The sequence below is a fragment of the Cervus canadensis genome, chromosome 8 (assembly GCF_019320065.1).
Source record: "Cervus canadensis isolate Bull #8, Minnesota chromosome 8, ASM1932006v1, whole genome shotgun sequence".
Classification (NCBI taxonomy): domain Eukaryota; kingdom Metazoa; phylum Chordata; class Mammalia; order Artiodactyla; family Cervidae; genus Cervus; species Cervus canadensis.
The window spans coordinates 14,005,223-14,025,125 of record NC_057393.1 but is presented as its reverse complement, the minus strand read 5'-3'; the positions used below and the strand labels follow the sequence as shown (position 1 = coordinate 14,025,125).

The following is a 19,903-nucleotide window of genomic DNA, read 5'->3' as shown; positions in this document are numbered from 1 at the left end:
TAGAATGTAAAGCTCCAAAAGGAATGACGGGAATATTCGCTGGATGTGTCTGCACCAGGCATCGTGCCAAGGAATTACGTGTATGACATTTCATTTAATCTTTATGAGGCAGGACTTGTTCTCCCCCCTTTGCAGATGAATAAAGCAATACTCAGAGCTTGAATTATATGCTTAAGGCTCCCAGGGCTTCCCAGGTGGCGCTAGTGGTAAAGAATCTGCCTGCCAATGCAGTAGATGTAAGAGACATGGGTTCGATCCCTGGGTCAGGAAGATCCCCTGGAGAAGGAAATGGTGACCCAATCCAGTATTCTTGCTTGGAAAATTCCAAGGACAGAGGAGCCTGGCAGGCTACAGTCCACAGGGCTGCAAAGAGTCGGACACGACTGAAATGACTTAGCACGCAAGGCTCCCAGGTAGGAAGGGCAGAGCTGGGACTAGGACCTGTCTCCCTGCCTTACCTGCGCTGTCTGGCATCGCAGCCTTGGGCCATGATCAGTTGCAGGACCCCTTCACTGTGGCCAGTCAGGACTCTCTTCCTCACCACAATTCTCTTCCTGGCTGGAGGAGCCAGCCACCCTTCCTCCCAGGCCTTCTTAGTACCAAAGGTAAAGGTGTATCCTTGGCTGCATCGAAAGACCTCATAGGATCTCCCTGGAGCCTGACAGTGTTCAGAGAAATGAGGCAGGCAGAGCTCCCTAGAGACAGGGCCTGTTTATTTTACTTCATTTCACAAACACAATGAAAAGAAAAATTCTGCTAATAGGATTGCCAACTCAGCACGCCTAGGCAAGCAACTCCAAGTAAATATAAAGCATCCCAGTACACCTTGAGATTGATGACAAGTCAGTAACAATGACAGGCAACCAGAAACTAATCAGGGGAGTTGTCTTTTACTAAAGGGAGGGGGAGGGAGAGAGAGCAGACAGGAGGGCACAGCTGTTATAACCAACTCCTGCTGATTTTGTGCCTGCTTCTCTTGGGGGCCCTGTGGCTCCTAGGAGCTGAGGAAGCAGCCAGGTGGCTCTCTGGGCTGCCTGAGTACTTGCATGCATACATGTGAAGTTGCTCCAGTCATGTCCGACTCTTTGCGACTCTGTGGACTGTAGCCCACCAGGCTCCTCTGTCCATGGGATTCTCCAGGCTCCAACACTGGAGTGGGTTGCCATTCCCTTCTCCAGAGGATCTTCCCAACCCAGGGATCGAACCTGTGTCTCCTGGGTCTCTTGCATTGGCAGGTGGCAACTCTGACCAAACCATCACTCTTCCTCCATGCGGAATCTCTCTGCCTGTGAAGGAGGGGCTTCCTCTGGTCCAGGTGTGATAAGCCTTCTGGGGTCCTGAGCCCTGCCCTTCAAGCCTCGCTGGCAAAGCATGGTGTCTCCTGGGCCAACACCACCCTCCTTCTAATACTGTCCTGGCACCAGCAACTCTAACTTGGGGCTGATGGATCATGGCCAGCCTGCAAACTGTTGTCAGTCACCTCCTGGGTTGGGCTGGTCTTGAGTGCACCATCTGCACATTGCCCTTCCCTTTTCTTATCTTTCTCCTTCTCCAGGGAGCTGACTGTGGTAAGGAAGCTGGTAAGTGAGTGGGCCACTGTCCTCTGGGGGTGGCAGAGAAACCCAAACTGTGCTCGGCTCTGGGCATGTGTGGTTCACAAGTCCCCTCCTCTTTCTGGTCATGGTTAGCTCACCTGGGAGATAGTCTGTGCTTGCTCAGTTCTTAGAAGGTATCGCTTCTAAGATTCAGAAGGTCTTCCTGAGCCTGAGAGCCACCATCAGAGACATTAGGTTGCTTGCACTTCTTTTCATTTTAAGATTCAGCAGTAACTTCTAGGAGGACTAATCCCTGTGGATGGGAAGTGCTGCTGGTTTCCTTGGTTTTCACTGTCTCCTTACCACAGGGCAAAGGGCAGAGCACCATTGTGGGGCTGGAGCCTTTTATGTGTCTGACTCCCATATCCATGCAGACCTGTGTCTTCAGGAGACCCTGGGCTCTACCAGGATGGAGACACCCACATCTCTGCAGGGAGAGATGGGCAGGACACATCCAAATACCTACTTGTAGGACAGTGAGGCCTCAGAGGTTTCAAGCTCTCAGGGATGGCAGCCTGGTGGCAGGGAGCTAGAAGACCTGGTCTCTGCCCAGTCCTGCCTTTGTAAGCCAGGAGTTTCTTCCTGCTGGTCACAGTGCAACAGAGTTTTATCCTCTTCAGCCAGGCTTATTCTCCAGCCCCATTAGGTTCTCTGGGTACTTGGTTTTCTGGTGCTGGGAGATAGAGCAGAGGGATGTTCACATTTGGGGAGAATGTTGGGACAATAGAACAACTGCCATCCAGAAACCACTCATGGGTAGGAGTTGGCAGGGACTTGAGAGTCAATCAACCCGTTTGTGTCTTACCACTTAGGAATGCAGAAAGTTGGAGGACTTGGTTTTGTTTTAACTCATGAAGGGCATGAACCACATAGTGCTATGAAGTAACTGAAGAGGCAACATGGTGGTCAAAATTGTCAGGCCCCGAACTGTGGTAGATACTCATGACAGGGATATGTAGGTCAGAAGGGCCCCTTCCCTGAAGGAAACTCACAAAAATAGGACCAAGTCTGGGCCATGTGGTCTCGCGCCTGTGCCACACCATGCAATTGATTAGCTTAGTGCTGGCACCTGACTCAGATCAGAGGTCTCACCTGGGAATTAAAAAACTTGGAACCATTTAGAACTTACTTACAAAACAGAAAGAGACTCACAAACGTAAGAGAACCAACTTGTGGTTGCCAGGGGTGGGGAGGGGGGAGGGGGGAAGGTGGGGGAAGGGATAGTTAGGGAGCCTGGGATGGACTTGCACACCCTACTATATTTAAAATGGATAACCAACAAGGACCTACTATATAGCGCAGGGAACCCTGATCAATGTTATGTAGCAGCCCGGATGGGAGGGGAGTTTGGGGGAGAATGGATACATGTATATGTATGGCTGAGTCTCTTCTGAAACTGGCACCACATTGTTAATCAGCTATAACCCAATTCAGAATAAAAAGTTTTTAAAAGGTGGAAAAAGAGACTTAAAAAATTGGAACTATTTGGAGGTGGGAGCATTGAGATGTGAGATAAAGGTGAGTAAGTGTGTTCTCAGCTCATGGAGAAAACTGGCTGCATGGAGAAAGAATTAACTCAACGGGCGGAGGAGAGGTGGTGATGGAGTTCCCGGTTTCGGTCATTCCTGCAGCCCCGCTGCGGCTCTCTCCGTGGTGGGATGAGAGAACTTTTTGTCTCAGCTACTTTGGTTGCACTTCTGGCACGTGCAACCCAAAGTGTCCTGACTCACAGAAAGAAAACTGTATCAAGCTATTTCACACGCTTGGAGCTGGTTGTCCTTAAAACCCCTATTCTGGATCTTAAGAAAGATCATAGCAACTGTAGGAGATGACATCAGAAGAGAGTTCCGTAAATCGGAAGTATCTGTACCGAAATCACATTAGGCTCCCAGAAAGAGCTTTCAGAACCAAACAAATAAAGAAAGCACAGCTTCTAGTGTTCCCTAACTGCTTCTGACCTCGGAGCTTCCTCATCGATGCTCTGAGCTGCTATTCTGCATCTAACCATCCCATGTGTCTCTAGGGTAGAAGGAGCACTGGACTGGGAGCCCTGATGCTGCTCACTTCTGTCATCTGATGTCAAACAAACCACTCACCCTCTGTGGATGTCTCCTCATCTATAAAACGGAGGCCCAATGGGAGTGAAGTTCCAAACTCAAGTGCTGCGACTGCCTTTTGGGAAACGAAAAACAAACCACATGGTCTGACAACTCTTCAGTCATTTGATTCAGTTCAGTACCGTTCAATAAATATTGCTGAGTGACCACTCCCCCTCCCCTGCCCTGAGCCAGTTCTGTTTTGAGAGCTGGTGATGTTGTAATGAGCAGGGGAGATGAGGGCTATTCTTATGCAGCTGATGGCCTACTGGGGGCAGCAGAAAAATAAACAAGTCAGCCAAGAAATGAACACATAGGGACACTTTGAAAAAAGAGAAGTGCTATGAAGAAAGCAAAATGGGATGCAGAGTGAGTGAGTGAGCTCCTGAAGACAGCAGGGCAGGCTATTTGAAACGGGGCCAGTCCTAGAAGACCTGGGGCATGAGGCACCATGATAATAAACCTGTCTTGTTAGGTCGTACACCTAGCATGCAGTGATGGGCCTATGGCCAATGAAGGATGTGGATAAACAGTTGAAGAAATCCCCACGCACACTGCCTACCCAGTTTTGGTCTCTGCAACCCATAGAACTGATATCAGACTCAACTTAAAAAAAAAAAGGGTATTAACTGAACAATGGCTTGAGTAAGGAAAAAATGCCCATCTGAACTCACATTTCCTTTGGCATTTCTTTGCTATGGATGGTAACTTAAAACTTTTCCAGGTTAATGCTGATTTGGCATCAGTTTCGCCCCCCGCCCGGCCTTCAACAATTAGGTCCTACTCAGTTTGTCCAGCTGCTGACATCTTTAGAAAAAGACTTTCACCATTGGGCTTCTAAATCCTTCTTCCATAATGATTCTGTTGGAAGGAAGGTACTAAAGCCTTAGACATGGTGCCAGGCACATATCATCATTTAATTCTTTTAGGACTGAACTTGGTGAGGTTTTGTGACTCATCCTTGGTCACAAGTTACAAACCAATCACGCCTGCCTCTCAGTCCTGGGCTGGCCGCCCGGCCCCTTGACTTCTGAGCTTTACCAGTGGCTCTGTCTACAAACGACAGGAAGCATCCCACAGGAGGCTTTAAATGACGCCACGTTGTGGGAGCGCTTTTTGGGAGCTCTGTACCCATCATCAGTTGATCTGCACAATGGCTCTGTGAGGTGTCATGGACATTTTTATCATGACTTGTCAGCATCCCTTATTCTCTTTCTCAGCTTTGCTCCCTCTTTTCAAGGAACTGCACCTGCCTCATTCCAATGAATTGGATCTAGAGTCATGGGAATGGATCTTGCCAGGCACCAAAAAAAAAGGGAGGGAAGCCTCCAGTCCTCCCAGTTCAGTAGGTGGTTTCCTGGTAACAGAAGAGGCACCTGCTCCCTGTGGCCTGATTCTGTTGTGTGATTGAAAATTATACCTTTTTTCCCAGCCCTTCCTATAATTCTATAAACTGTAAAAAACAAAACAGAACAAAACAACCCTTCTAGGGATACAGTGGACTTCCAGGGTGGCTCAGTGGTAAAGAATCCACCTGCAAAACAGGAGGAGACACGGTTTGATCTCTGGGTCAGGAAGATCCCCTGGAGGAGGGCATGGCAACCCACTCCAGTATCCTTGCCTGGAGAATTCTGGGGACAGAGGAGCCTGGTGGGCTACAGTCCATAGGGTTGCAACTAAAGCAACTTAGCATGCAGCATGCACAGGGCAAGAATAGAATTTTTTCCCTTGACAGATAGACTTATACAGCAACATAATTATTTCTTTGGGTTCAACACCCTCTGATACCTCAAGGAAGAAGGGGATAATTGGTTTATAGTTCTTTCAAATTAAGCTCAAGTAGAAAGACTGGACTAAGCTTTAAAAAATTCTGCTCTGGTAATTTATGAAATCTGGTGGCACTGAAAGAGTCAGAACAATGGTCTTTGAGTCTCCAAAATCACCTCCCCACATTTTCTCTCCTATGCACACCCCATTTCGCTATCTCTGGTCATCTCATAACTTCATTTAGAGCCACTTTGGAAGACAAGTCTTCCTTGCCAAAACCCTAGTCCAAATACAAATGGAAAAACAAGGGAAAAAATATAAAAGAAATGTACAAGGGTGTATTCTACTAGTGCAATTAGCATTGACAACAGCTCCCTTTGACATTAGAAGAAATGGTGTTTTGTGTTTTTCCTTTGGGTTATGATTCTATTTTTAAAAACCTGTTTCATATATGATTTCTGAAGTTAGATGGGCTCTGAAGTTGCTCACCAATGTTTATCTCAGAGACTTGAGTCCAGGGGAAAACGCAGAATGCCCTTTTCTGATGAGGTCACCCTGCAGTCCAAGGCTGAGTCTCGAAAGCCTCAGTGAAATTGGAAATGTTATCTGTCATTTGGCCAAACCTCCAGAGTCACTTCTCAACATGTATTTACCGGCTCCTGTTTACCCTACTATGTCCATCACCATTTCATCCTAGAAGCCCCAGCAGGACAGCATTTTGCAGCTGACAAAATGCTTTGCAAACATTCTCACTTGGCACTGACCACAGCACTATGAAGGCTGAGAAGGGAGCACCAGTCTCACTTTGAAGGGGAGGAAGCTGAAGCACAGAGAGTTTAAGGGGCTTGCTCAAGGTGACACAGAGCAGCAGGTCTTGAACCAAGCTTCCTTTTCTTTGGCCGTGTTGGGTCTTACCTGCAGCAGGTGGGACCTTCGATCTTTCCTGTACCCTGCAGGATCTTTAGCTGCAGCATTCAAACTCTTAGCTGTGGCATGTGGGAATCTAATTCCCTGACCAGGGATTGAATTCAGGTGCCCTGCAATAAGAGTGAAAAGTCTTAGCCACTGTACTACCAGGGAAGTCCCTTGAACCAAGCTTTCTAACTTAAAATCCAGTGTGTTTTTCAAGGCCCTGTGGCTCTTCAACATTTTAACTTTATATGGTCTTTACTGCATTGCCAGTGATGGCCCCATTTTCTCCCTATGACACTAGAGTCATCATTCAGATAACCCCTGGGCATCTGACAAGGCCTTGGCCTGAGTTGCTTGGCCTCTGGCTACAGATCACACCGTTCTCCAAATTAACAGTACCTATTGGTAGCTGTCAGCTTCCATAGCTCCTCCTTTCCTTGGGTGAACACCCACTGGATTCTAGGAAGACAGAGATGGAGAGCTTCAGGCAGAGAATTCTCTGTGACCACTGGATGTCAGTACTGATCTACACCAGATGGCAGAACCTCTTCCAAAGCCGGGCAGAGCCACCAGCACTGGGATTTAAAATGGAGCAGGAGAGGCATGTTGATCAAAAGCTAAGTGTACCGTGACTCATATTTTAATTAAACAGTTGGGTTTCTGCAGCCCCATCTCTGAAGGCTGCTGTTCTTGGATTCCCCCTCTAAGTTGTTTGGCTTAGCTATTCTGGACCTGATCTAGCAGGAGAGAGAGCAACTGGGATTCCGAGCAAAGCTGAGGACATCTCTGTTGGCTGGTTAATTCTCTTTCCCAGGATGGTACAGCTTCAGATGTAGCAAAAGTATCACCAAGCAAAGAGTTTAAGTGGCTGCCTTTGAGATGGGGAAATCGGAAGCCTTGGAGACCTCTGAGATTCTTTAAATTAAAATTATGGCAACGTGTAGTCTGACTAAAATGGGAGCAAAAAAAAAAAAAAAGTTACAAAGCAGTCACAAAATGTAGAAAGAGGGGAAGGAAGGGGAAGGTAGCACCATGTTCATCTCACTACTCCCAGACCTTCCAAAACAAACTCCCTCTCTGGAGGGACTTCTGGCTTTCCTTATTTGGCCACAGCCTCCTGCCACGTTTGTTTTTTACTATTTCTCATCACAACTGCCCCCCCCCACCCCCACACATTCATGTAAGTCTCCACATATTTGCTTCTGGTTTTGCCCATCTGCGATTCTCCCAACCTCCTCCACATTCTCCTCTTAAAAAAAAAAAAAGTTTTATTGAGATACAATTCACATACCACACAATCCACCTAAAGTGCACGATAAAATCATTTTTTAGTATATTCACAGGTATGTGCAATATTTCACAGTTAATTTTAGAACATTTTCATCACCTTAAAAAGAACCCGATAAGCTTTAGCCATCACTTCCCAGTCCCCTCAGCCCCAGGCTACCAGCCCTAGACAACCCATAATCTACTTCCTTTCTGAATAGATCCGCCTGTTCCAGACATTTCATATAAATGGAATCATATATGTGGTCTTTTGTGACTGGCTTCTTTCACTCAGCATAACGTTCCCAAGGTTTCTCGGTATCGGAGCGTGCGTCAGAACCTCATTCCTTTCCATGACCAAATAGAAATACTCTCACTCTCCCCACCTTTCAAAGTTCCGCTGAATCTTCGCCTCCTCCAGGAAGGCTCTGAGTTCCTCAGGCCCTTCTGATCTCTCCCTGGGATACTTTCAGTGTAGCATGGAATTGTCCCTGTGTCCTTTCTTGCCCTGTCAGATGGGGTCCCAGGCCAGTTCCCTGGGAAGCAGGCTCTTGTACACAAGAAGGTTACTGGAGATGCTCTCATGCCCGGGCTCATGGGGGAGTGACAGGTGCAGGAGTGGGCAGAGGGAGAAGATGAACTGCAGCCCTGCAGCCTTGGTCTCAGCCAGCCTCCAGGAGCGCTAACTTGGGAGCGCTTTCAGAGCTGGGCAAAGACTGGGCGTTTCCACCCCCTCGTCGAGACAGGGGAGGCAGCTGCTCCTGGAAGAAGGTGTGACCTTGGACATCTTGTCTCTCTTCAGCCCAGGGCAAGTCCTGGAGAGGGACTCAACTGAGGGCTGCGGCAAGCAGCGCCTTCAGTGACTCAGGGAAATGAGGACATCACGGCGTCCACTATGGACCGGAAGCCCCTCGAAGTTGGGGGCCACGTCATTCTTCCTACTTGCCTCTCCCCTTGTTCAAAATCAGGCTCTGGCGTCAGGCTGTAATGGATTCAAACGTCAGCTCTGCAGCATATTATCTGAGGAACCACAGAAACACTCCAAATTCCTTTAAGCCCGAGCTTCCTCACCTATGAAATGGGGCTAATAACAGTCCCTACCTTACAAAGTCGCTGGGAATACTGAGCTGATATTTGAAAAGCATTTAACAGAATTGGTACATGTGTGTGTGTTTGTGTGTGTGTGTTAGTTGCTCAGTTGGGTCCGAATCTTGGCAACCCCATGGACTGCAGCCCACCTGGATTCTCTGTCCATGGGATTCTCCAGGCAAGAATACTGAAGTGGGGTAGCTATTCCATTCTCCGGGAGAACTTCCTGACTCAGGGATTGAACTCGGGTCTCCTGCACTGCAGGCAGATTCTTTACTGTCTGAGCCACTAGAGAAGCACATATTGGTACATACCAAGTTCTCAATAAGTGTTAGTTACTGTTGTTATTAATGTTATTATTAGCAGATGCTCAAGGCAATCTGATCATCAGCTGACAAAGGAATGGGAGCTGATATAAACTAAGGGGCAACAAATGAATCAGATGTCAATATTGAGATGTTAGTATTCTAAGGTAGAAAGTTATTTTTTAAATTAGGAACTATTTCAAACATTCAGAAAGGCACAGGGATATACTGAATGCTCATGTTCCCACCATTGAAACTGATTTGCAGAATTATAGATATATTTGAAGCCTTTTGGGTACCCCTACCCAATATGCACCTGCCCCCAAGGTAAATCTTACAGATGATGTTTATCATTCTAAGGAATGTCTCACTGCTGCTGTGTATGTCTGAATCTCTAGATAAAATATCATGTTTTCTGTATGTTTTAAAACATTTAGGTAAATGACATCATCCCTTCTGCCTTTTTTGTTTGTTTTTTTGCTTTTTTTTCAACTCCACAGGATGCTTGATGTCAACTGTGTTTTTTGCTGTGACTCTGGCTCATTTATTTTCCCTGCAGTATAAGAATAAAAAGACTGCTCCCAAAGTATAAGAAGTGGAGGGAAAGAGCCCCTTTCTGAGTGAGCTGCTTGGTTCCAACTTCTTTCCAGCCACTCTCATCTTCTGGGGGAGGTGGTGTAGCCTAGAGGTTAAAGCCACTGGAGCTGGATTCTATAGGTTTGAATCCCGAGTCTACCATCTGGGGAAACTCGGGTAAGCTCCTTAACCTCTCTGTGCCTTGCTGCCTCATCTGTAACAGGAGAACACCACCACCTCATGCCCACTTTAGAGGACTCCCTGGGAACACTTCATGAAGAAGCTCGAGGTGTGGTTCCAGCCGGGTCAGCTAGGACTCTTCTACTTGGCTTGTCTCTAAACAGATGACATGGAACGTAGCTCCATGAAGCATCATCCCAGTCACTATGGCCTGATTCCTTCTCTGTAGGGGAGGGCAGCTTAACAGACCTGGATTTTCCACATTTGGGAAAGCTGGGATGCTAACATGGAAAGCTGACTGATTTTGTGGTTCCATATCCTGCTGGTGGCTCCTGGCCCCATCGTGTAGAGAGGGCTCCCGGCTCCTGTCTATCACTGCCTTTGAACTGTCCAGCTCCCTCGAGGCCAGTCTTAGTACTGCGCCCGTCGCACAGGTGAGCAGATGGGCTCAGGGATGTACACTGACCTGCGATGAATAAGTGAGCTGTGCCGTGCGGTGCCCATCGCTTCAGTTGTGTCCGACTCTTTGTGACCCCATGGGCCGTAGCCCGCCAGACTCGTCTGTCCATGGGATATTCCTGGCAAGAATACTGGAGTGGGTAGCCATTCCCTTCTCAAGGGGATCTTCCTGACCCAGGGATGAAACCCATGTCCCCACTGTCACAGGCTGACTCTTTACCTGCTGAGCCACTGGAAGCCCAGCCTTCCAGAGACGTGAACCCATCTCCTTATTTCAAATCCTGTGACCTCCAGCTGTCTACTTGGCCTCCCCAAATTCTATCACTGATATTCAGCCTTTTGTTTTCTCGCTTGAGAACAGGGCAGGACTGGAGGCTGGGGAGGGAAGAGAAGCAGTTTTCAGGACCACTCACCCCATGGGAGGCATGACCTGCTGCTGGCTTTGTAACATCAACAATCACACGGCAGAAAGCCATGTGAGAACCAGAGGCTGTTTTGTGGATTTTTCTGTCTTTCCTTGAGGACTTTAGCTGAGTCATCACAATGTGCTTTCCAAAAGGCTGAATAGCCAGCAGGGTGGGTATGGGGGGAATCAGTGGGTAGGTGACGAGCGTGGAGGCAGATGGTGGTCAGCCAGCTCGACTTGCGTTCATTCAGACGCACAAGTTTTGTCTTGCCTCACCTTGAAATGCAGCTTCCATGGGGGAAAATTTGTCAAGGTAGACAGATTCTCTCCTTTTTGAAATGTCTTATGACTATTCTTGCATGCAGTTATTTCTTTTAAAATAATTCATAGTGGCAGAGCTCACTGCCATTAATCAGCTTCTGTTTCCATTACAAAACCAATTTTGGAAGGTGATGGTGTCTGCTATTTCATCTTCTTCAGGACTTAAACTTTATGTTTTTCTATTTACAAAAGGGAGCAGTTTGTGTGTATGTTTTAATATACTAAGGGCCTGGACTCTTTGGGGGTGGGTTAGCAGTAGGAATTTAGGCAAGAACAATGAGAGTAAAGAGGGTTTCAACTCCCATGATGACTTTGACCAATTTGTATTGGGTGACTGGATGCTGAGTTGAGAAGGATTCTGAGACTGTGTACAGCATCAGTGGACAAGAGCTGTGATTGATTAGTGATGTCTGTCACGAATCTCTGCGTGGGAAGGGAGAGCCCAGAGAGAACCCTGCAAACACTCATTTGTAAATAGAGTAAGCTTTGTAGTTTTCTCTTAAGACAAACCTTTATTTCTTTGTAGCACTTGATGGTTTGGAAAGCATTTTCATGTGCTTTGTATTCATTGAACCACTCCATCATCTGTGTGAACTAAGTAGGGCTAATCTGTTTTCATAGTAATTCATTTATCCTTTGAATATTTATTGGCGGTTATTGTACTAGGCTGTGGTAGATCATCTGTAAGGAAGATGACCACCAATGTCTTCCCTTCCGGTTCATGAATGCTGTCCCTCAACAAGAAGTAGTATAGAATTCCCTTCTAGAATCTGGACTGCTCTTACTGATGTGCTTGACTAATAAGATGCAGCTGAAATGATATTCGGGGACTTCTAATGATAGGTCTTCAGAGCTTCTTTCAGCCTGTGTCTTCTTGAAATGTTTGCTTTTGATTACACATCTGGGACTAGAGAGGGGGTCCCAGCTGAGCCCAATCTTCCAGCCATCCCACTGCAGCACCAGTGATATGGGAAGCCGTCTTGGGCTCTCCAGCCCGGTCAGTGGCAAGGTGAATGTCACTGAGTCACCCCAGTTGAGACTGCGAATACCAGAAGAATCACCAAGATGACTCCTGTATAAATTCCTGACTCACAAAATTATGATGTGAAAAGAGTGTTATTTTAAATGAGTACATTTTGGGATAGCTATGTAGCAGTAGGTAACTGGGACATTGACACTAGGCTTCCAGAGATGAGTAAGACCCAGTTTCAATCCGTAAGCTCATAGTCTCTTGGGAGAGACGGACCCATGAACAAACAAATCATAATTTGGTGAAACCAAACATGTACAAGATTGCTGTATTTAAAAGGGGGCTATTTTGACCCTGCCCGTGTTTCATGGTAAAACTAAAGTGAGGAACTGGGGACAGTTCTCGAATTTTGCTAGATCCCATATGTCTTCTTGCGGCTTCCCTGGTGGCTCAGACGGTAAAGAATCTGCCTGCAATGCTGGAGACCTGAGTTCAATCCTTGGGTTGGGAAGATCCCCTGAAGAAGGGAATGGCTACCCACTCCAGTATTCTTGCCTGCAGAATCCCCATGGACAGAGGAGCCTGGTGGGCTACAGTCCATGGGGTCACAAAAACTTGAACACAACTGAGCAACTAGACACACATCTGTCTTCTCAGTGTGAGGCAAAGGTGGCGTCCTTCTGGCGTGAGTCAGTCAGATGGAAGTGTACCATTGTCCACCTGGCTCTCTGTGTGTGTGTGTGACTGTGTGAAAGAGGACCTTTTGGGTCACAGGGTCAGAGATGCACTCAGGTTGTTTCAGATTACAACGGAAACTGAAGTGCTCCACCTCCTCAAGCAGCCATGCCTCAGGAAGACTCCTCTCCCTCCAACATCGTTCCCCTCCTCTCAGCAAATCGTTCCACTGCTCACGCTCATATTTAGTAGCAATTTTCTGCAGCTCTCAGTGCCCCAGGAGAGAGTCTGGTTGGTTTAGCTTCTGCTCTAGAACAGAGCTTTGGCTCCTAGTCAATCATAAATCCTGCCTTTGGGGCTGTATCCAACTCCCGGTGAACTAGGTGCAAAGCATGGTAGACCCTCTATGGGCATCTTAGAAGAGGTTTATGAGAAAGCAGACCCCTGAGCTGCCCCCACAAGGGGAGGAGTCTTTGGCAGGCATGATTATGATTGCTGGAGTTAGGGCTGAACTGTGCAACTGATCACCCCTTGCAAATTACAGGCCGTGGCTCTGAACCCAGAATTCCCAGTTTCCAACCAGTTGGCCAAACCCAGTGGCAATGGACAAGGTGCATCCAGGGGAGGCCACTTTTGAGAATAAATTCCCTTGGGAAACTCCGAGGGCAGCTTAAATCTCAAGAAAGCAACTCATTAGGAGCTCGGGAAGCTGTTTAATTGCCCTGTCCAACCAAGATGCAGTGCTGCCTGGCCAGCTTGCTGAAAAATAATGAAGTCACTAGAAGTCCCAGCTCCCTCCCTGCCTGCTGCAGGTTCCCTCCTGCTTCCTCTTCGTCCTCTCACCCCAGGCACTGTGGCCCCCTGCTGCCCAAAGGCCCTTGCTGTGGTGCTCTGTAACCTGTCTGTCCCTGCGGCAATCAGATTCTCAGAAAAGAATATACAGCACCAGGCAAAGGGATGATTTGCTGAACTGTTAATGTAGTCGCTTGAAAGTTATGTTTACAAAGGTAGAAGGAGTAAATCACATAGAAATACTACTCATCTCTCCTTAGAAAAATATGACAGTTCAAGAAATTCATCCAGTCTTGGAAAAGCTGTGATTTTCGGTTGCCATGGCAACACCCGCCTCCTCCCTGGAGCTACCCTGGAGCTACCCTGGAGCAGGCTAGTTGCAGGCTGGAGGAGGGTGCAGTGGGGGGCAGCGAACCACTGGAAATGGAGCTGGGAGGCCATGTTCTAGTTCTAACTCCGCTGGGGACCAGTCCCCCTGGGCTTCCCAAACAGGAGTGCTGCATCATAGATCTTAAAAGTCTTTTCCAGCAGGAACACTGCATGGTAACTATCTACCCATTTATATCGATCTATGTTTATATCTACTGTCCCTCTTCCGGGATCTTGGTTCCCCGACCAGGGATTGAACGCAGGCCACGGCAGTGAAAGTTCCAAGTCTTAACCCTTGGACTGCCAAGGAATTCCCCCATCCATGGTAATTTATCTGAAGTTAAGGGACCCTAGGCCCTTTTAAGGGGATCTAGCATGTGAAACTGTTTGGTACTAGGAGACATTCTCCCACAGGATGGGTTAAGGTGTGAGGCGGAGCCTCCAGTTCCCTGAGATAAGCCAAGTCCAGCAGAGGGCGTCTCTTCGTTCTTTTCCACTAGGGGGCAGCACTTAACTTGCTCTTGAGGGACCCAAAGAGGTAGAGACTGTTCCGGCTGGTAGCCGCTGAATTGCTGGTGTAATGACTGTGACCGGGAGTGTCCCCTGGTGCCAAGAGTGATATATCAATCAAGCTTTTCTTGTGGCATGACCCTGACTGTGTTCTCTGTTAACCTGGTCTTGCCTCTTTTACTGCTTTTTCTTTAATTTTCTAAGCAATGGCTTCCCAGCTGGTGCTAGTGGTAGGCTTTCATCCCTGAATCAGAAGATCCCCTAGAGCAGAAAATGGCAACCCACTCCAGTATTCCTGCCTGGAGAGTTCCATGGACAAAGGAGCCTGGCAGCTACAATCCACAGGGCTGCAGAGTCAGACACGACTGAGAGACTTAGCACAATACTTTCAGTAAGGATTTGGTGTTTTCTCTTAGGTTGGCCAGGGTTGATTTCTCTCTCTCTCTCTGTCAATTTAGTGGCAGCTTGGGGTTTCACACATCAAGTGACACTCAGCCAGTTCTTCCTATATCACCACCTTCTCACATCCACTTGACTTGACTTTAATCATCCCTGTTACTGGAATATCTTATAGTATTACTTTTCTTTGGCTAATGTATTAATAACAAAGTACCCAAAACTTAAAGGATGTGAATGTATCTTAGAGTTCTGCAGGTCGGATGTCTGACACAGTTCTCACTGGGCCAAAATCAAGGTGTCAGCCAGGCTGCTCTTCATTCTGGAGGGTCTGGGGAAGAATCCATTTCCTTTATCTTTTTTGGCTTCTAGAAGCTGCTCATGTTCCTTGACTCATGGCCCCTCTTCCTCCACCTTCAAAGCCAGCAGTAGCTGGTATGTCTTTCTCCCATTGAATCACTCACTGTTCTTTCTGCCTCCTTCTACATTTAAGGACCCTTGCGATCACTTTGGTCCCATCCATATAATCCAGGATAATCCTTCAATTTTCAGGTTAGCAGATTACCAACTTTAATTCCATTTGAAGCCTTAATTCCCCTTTGTCATGCTAGGCAATGTATTTCCAGGTTCCAGGGATTAAGACAGGAACATTTGATGGGGGTTGTCATATTTTGCATGGGCTTCCCAGGTGGCTCAGTGGTCAAGAATCTGCCTGCCAATGTAGGAGACGCAGGAGATGCGGGTTCAATCCCTGAGTAGGGATGATCCCCCACTGGAGAAAGTGGCAACCCATTCCAGCATTCTTGCCTGGGAAATCCCACAGATAGAGGAGCCTGGCGGGCTACAGTCCATGGGGTTGCAAAGAGAAGGACATGATTTAGCGACGGAGCACACACATATCATATTTTGCCTTCCATACTCACATTCCTTCTGAAGTCAGGATTTCTCATCCTGAAAAACCATTTCTTTGGTCCCGCTACCTATGTGCATGTGCTACCCAGCTCTCCTGGATTTCATGCTAAGCTCCTTGGAGGAGGGTCTACTCTTGCTGTTTCCCATCCTTTTCACTCACTCCTTTTAAAAAAAAACTGAGATATGATTCATATACCATAATAGTCATTCTTTTAAAGTGTACAATTTAGGGGTTTTAGTGTGTTCACCATAGTGCAAAGCCATCAGCGCTATCTAATTCTAGAACATTATCATTACCCTAAAAAGAAACCTTATACCCTTCAGCAGTCACTCCCAGTTCCTTCCTTCCTCAGTCTCCGGCAACCACTGAACTTCTCTCTGTGTCTATGAATCTATATATTCTAGCCTGAACAGTTCATATAAACATAATCATAGAATATCTGGCCATTTATATCTGGCTTTTTCCACCAAATTCCCTGGTAGCTCGGGTGGTAAAGAATTCACCTGCCATGCAGGAGACACCGGTTCGACTCCTTGGTTTGGAAGATCCCCTGGAGAAGTGAATGACAACCCACTCCAGTAATCTTGCCTAGAGAATTCCATTGACAGAGGAGCCTGGCGGGCTACAGCCCATGGGGTTGCAGAGTCGGACACGACTGAGTGACTTTCACTTCATAGTGTTTTCAAGTGCCATTCACTCTTACATATCTCCCAACCTGGCTTCCATGAACCTTCCCCATGCTTCACTTGCTGAGCTCCCTGTGACATCCACTCAGTTGCTCCCAAATTTCATGGCCTTTCATGGCCTCAGTCAGTCACTGGTGGCAGCCTCCCTCTTGGAACACTCCATCCTTGGCTTCTACCATGATGCCCCTTCCTGGTTCTCCTTCCATCTCTACGTTCTTGCTTCTCCTCTGGCCTTAGTCTCTCCCCTGGTCTGCTGAAAGGAACTGCCCCCCAGTGGTCAGCCTGGGTTCTCTGCTGTTTCCTGTATCCCAGAGATTCTAACACCACAGGCTGGGACCTTAGATTGTAGATAACATTTTGTGCATGCATCCGTAGCATTCATCTGCTTCTCAAATGGGTCCATGAACAGTAAAGTGTTAAAAGCCACAGCTATATAATCTTTCTGCCTCTGAGAAGAGAGGTTGCCAAGAAGCTTTGGGTTGCAAGTGACAGAAACCCAATTTAAGCCAAGTTGGACAAAGAAGGAATTTAGAGACTTACATGCCTGGAGTAGCTCAGAGAACTCAAGGAAGCACAGCAGCTCTATGGATTTGGGTGAACTGGAATCAGGAGCATGCTGCTGTCGGAATTCTTTATTTTTCAACTATGCTTGGCTTATTCTCTCCTTAAAATTAGCTTTTTCACACACCACAGAGGCTGGTGCCTGGCAGCCCTCAATTCCTTCCCACTCTGGGACTCAAAGACCAAACCCTTCTCCTCCAACTGCAACTTAAAAATCCTGAGGCAGGGCTCTGAGCACCCTGTGTTGGGTCACATGTGGCCAAGTGAGTTGTGTGCTAGGATTGTGTTGTGTACCCTCATATATTGTGGGGCAGGGCTCAGCGGTCCTGCCAGATGCCCCTAATGGGCGTGAAGAGGGAGCAGCTCTTAGAAGAGGTGTGTGTGCATGTGCTGGACAGTGAGAAACAGCAGATGTCTCCTTCAGGAGCCTGCCAGCCACTGTTGCCATGACGACCACCATGTGGCTAATTCCTAGTTATCCAGATGTCTCCTGAGGTCCACCCGGTGGTCCACTGGCACCCCCAAACTGAGCATCTCCGGGGTCCCCAGTCTTGTCAATGGCACCACCCCCAGCAAGTCTCCCAAGTTTCTCCCAGTTTCTTGCCCCATTGAATAGATGTCCCCTCTCCTGCCTAGGTAGTGGCGCAGGCCCACTTATCTTTGCACTTCAACATCTTTCCCAGCCCTTGTTCTCATCCCCAAGGCTCCCTGTCTAGGGAAGACCCTCAGTGCCCGTGCCTCAATCCGCCCTCCTGAACTCTTAGTGAGACGCCCTGCCTCAAGGCAGATTCAGCCAGCATCCATGGAGCCCCTACTCCATGCCAGAAATGTCCTCAGCATCACTTAAAAAAACCTGCATAACAATTCCATGAGTAAGATAGTGTTATCACTGATTTATAGGTTAGGAAAGTGAGCTTTAGTAAATTAAGGGCTTATTGAAAGAGGCAGGGGTGGTGGAGGAGAATTTGAACCTGGGTCTCTAATAGAATATATTCTGGTTCCCCTCCACTGCCTTTTCAAATAGTTGCCTAATGAATTTATTTTATTTATTTTTATACTATTATTTTATTTTCCTAATTATGAAAGATTACAATATGTTGATTTTGACTCACACAGCTGTTCTGAAAACTGTAGTTTATAAAAAAGTGTCCTTATAAAAATGTGGGGCCTTGCTCATTGCTCACAAAGGGAAGTTCTGCGGAGGTCACCCTGATATCCAGGCCTCCCTGCAAGCTGGGGGGTCCCTCTCTCCTGCTGGGTGTCTGGGGTCACCAGGAGAGAAGAAAGCTTGTTTCCAAAAATAATTAAGCAGGAGAATCCAGTGTTAAGCACTTAACATGGAGTGCTTGATAATAAAGCAAGCATCTGATAAGGTTACTTATCAGGTAAGACTGCATGATATGATAGTTATAAGACAGTTATGGTGGTGGTTTATTCGCTAAGTCATGTTCGACTCTTGTGACCTCATGGACTATAGCCTGCCCAGCTCCTCTGTCCATAGGATTCTCCAGGCAGGAATACTGGAGTGGGTTGCCATTCCCTTCTCCAGGAGACCTTCCTGATCCAGGCGGCCTCCTGCATGGCAGGCTGATTCTTTACCAACTGAGCCACCAGGGAAGCCCATAAGACAGTTAGCCACAGCTTTAAATCAGAGTTCTGGGGGGAGAGCGGGTACAGCTGCACTGTCCTGGCTGCCCTGGAGGAGGCACCCTGTGGCCTCCTCTGGGTAGCTTCCACAGGCTCTGTTTGTTTGCTTGTTAATGTGCTGGTTTTCAGTCTGTCCCCCCAGCCCCCCAAATACGCTGCAAATGAGGACCTTGCCTGTCTTCTTCAGGACCAGTGCTAGACCATGAGTAGGTGCTCCATACTTACTGGCTAGGTAGATGGACGGTTGGATGGCCCGGAGGGAGAAGGAAAAGAGTTTCTAGTTAAAGTCCCAGAATGAGATATTCTGAATTGTTATTACATCACCCAGTGTTGTCATTCAGTTGCTAAGTGGTATCTAACTCTGTTGCGACCCCATGGACTGTAGCCTACCAGGCTCCTCGGTCCATGGAATTTCCCAGGCAAGAATACTGGAGTGGGTTGCCATGTCCTTCTCCAGGGGATCTTCCCAACCCAGGGATCGAAACCCTGTCTCCTGCTTGGCAGGCGGATTCTTCACCACTGAGCCACCAGTTCCACCCAAGTGGTCATTTATTTCCTACTGAGTAGGTCAAGTGTGCCTGAACAGGGGAACCCTGCAAGGACAGGGCCTCCCACCAGTTATAGAAGGCTCCATGCTCCCAGGCCCTCCAGGCTGCTCCTCCCACAGTCAACTTCCTGCTATAGAACACTGGGCTGCTCTCTAATTGACCTTGAAAGAGGCGGTGTTTACAGCTGCAACTTAGCAGCCATTGATCGTGAATTGATTAAGCCAGCGTTCTGAAAAGAACTACAGGAACAGGGACAAAGAACCCCGTGTTCCGAGGATTTCACACCATCCATTTGCATCCAGTGTGTGTGTGTGTTTTTAAAAAATAAACAAACAATTAATGAATTACTTAGGAGAGGAAACAGGTCCAAATTTTTCTCAGCAGGAGGGCACACTGGCTGCCTAGATCCTTGAAAGGGCATTCCCAGCCCTCATTAGTTCTAACTGGAGAGGTCTGTCCATTCTCCCAAGCCGGCAGCTGATCAGGGCTCAGAGGGTTGGGGCTTCGTCAGAGATTGTAAACTCTTTGGATCTGCTATTTTTTCTTTTTTTTTGTGGCAGTTCCAGCACTTGGCAGGGCACCCGGAAAGAGCAGAAAACCTGGGTTCTCGTCTTGGCTCTGCCTGGCTGAGCTCGACTAGGCAACTGACCTCCCTTTTGGGGCCTCAGATCACTCGTGTGTAAAATGAGGGGGTTGGAAAAGAACACTGGTTTCTAAACCTTTTACTTTTTTTGCCCTGAAATCTGTTCTTTAAATGAAAGCTAAGTGGGTCTCCTCTTCCCCTCCAGCATGTTGAAATGAAAGTTGGAAAAAAAGATGGGGTAGGAAGAGGCAATGGGGTCCCCTACGCCCCCACTCCCAATC

The 19,903-nt window shown here is 47.5% G+C and overlaps 1 long non-coding RNA gene across 1 annotated transcript in view; it reads right to left on the bottom strand.

The window, feature by feature from the left end:
• Positions 1-373: 373 nt before the first annotated feature.
• LOC122445887 overlaps positions 374-19,903 on the bottom strand; it is a 103,080-nt gene continuing 83,550 nt past the window's right edge. The window contains exons 5-8 of the long non-coding RNA XR_006270718.1: positions 6,770-6,829; positions 6,374-6,495; positions 3,692-3,767; positions 374-2,268 (exon numbers count right to left, since the gene is read on the bottom strand). This is a non-coding gene — a long non-coding RNA (uncharacterized LOC122445887). The remainder of the gene's footprint in view (positions 2,269-3,691; positions 3,768-6,373; positions 6,496-6,769; positions 6,830-19,903) is intronic.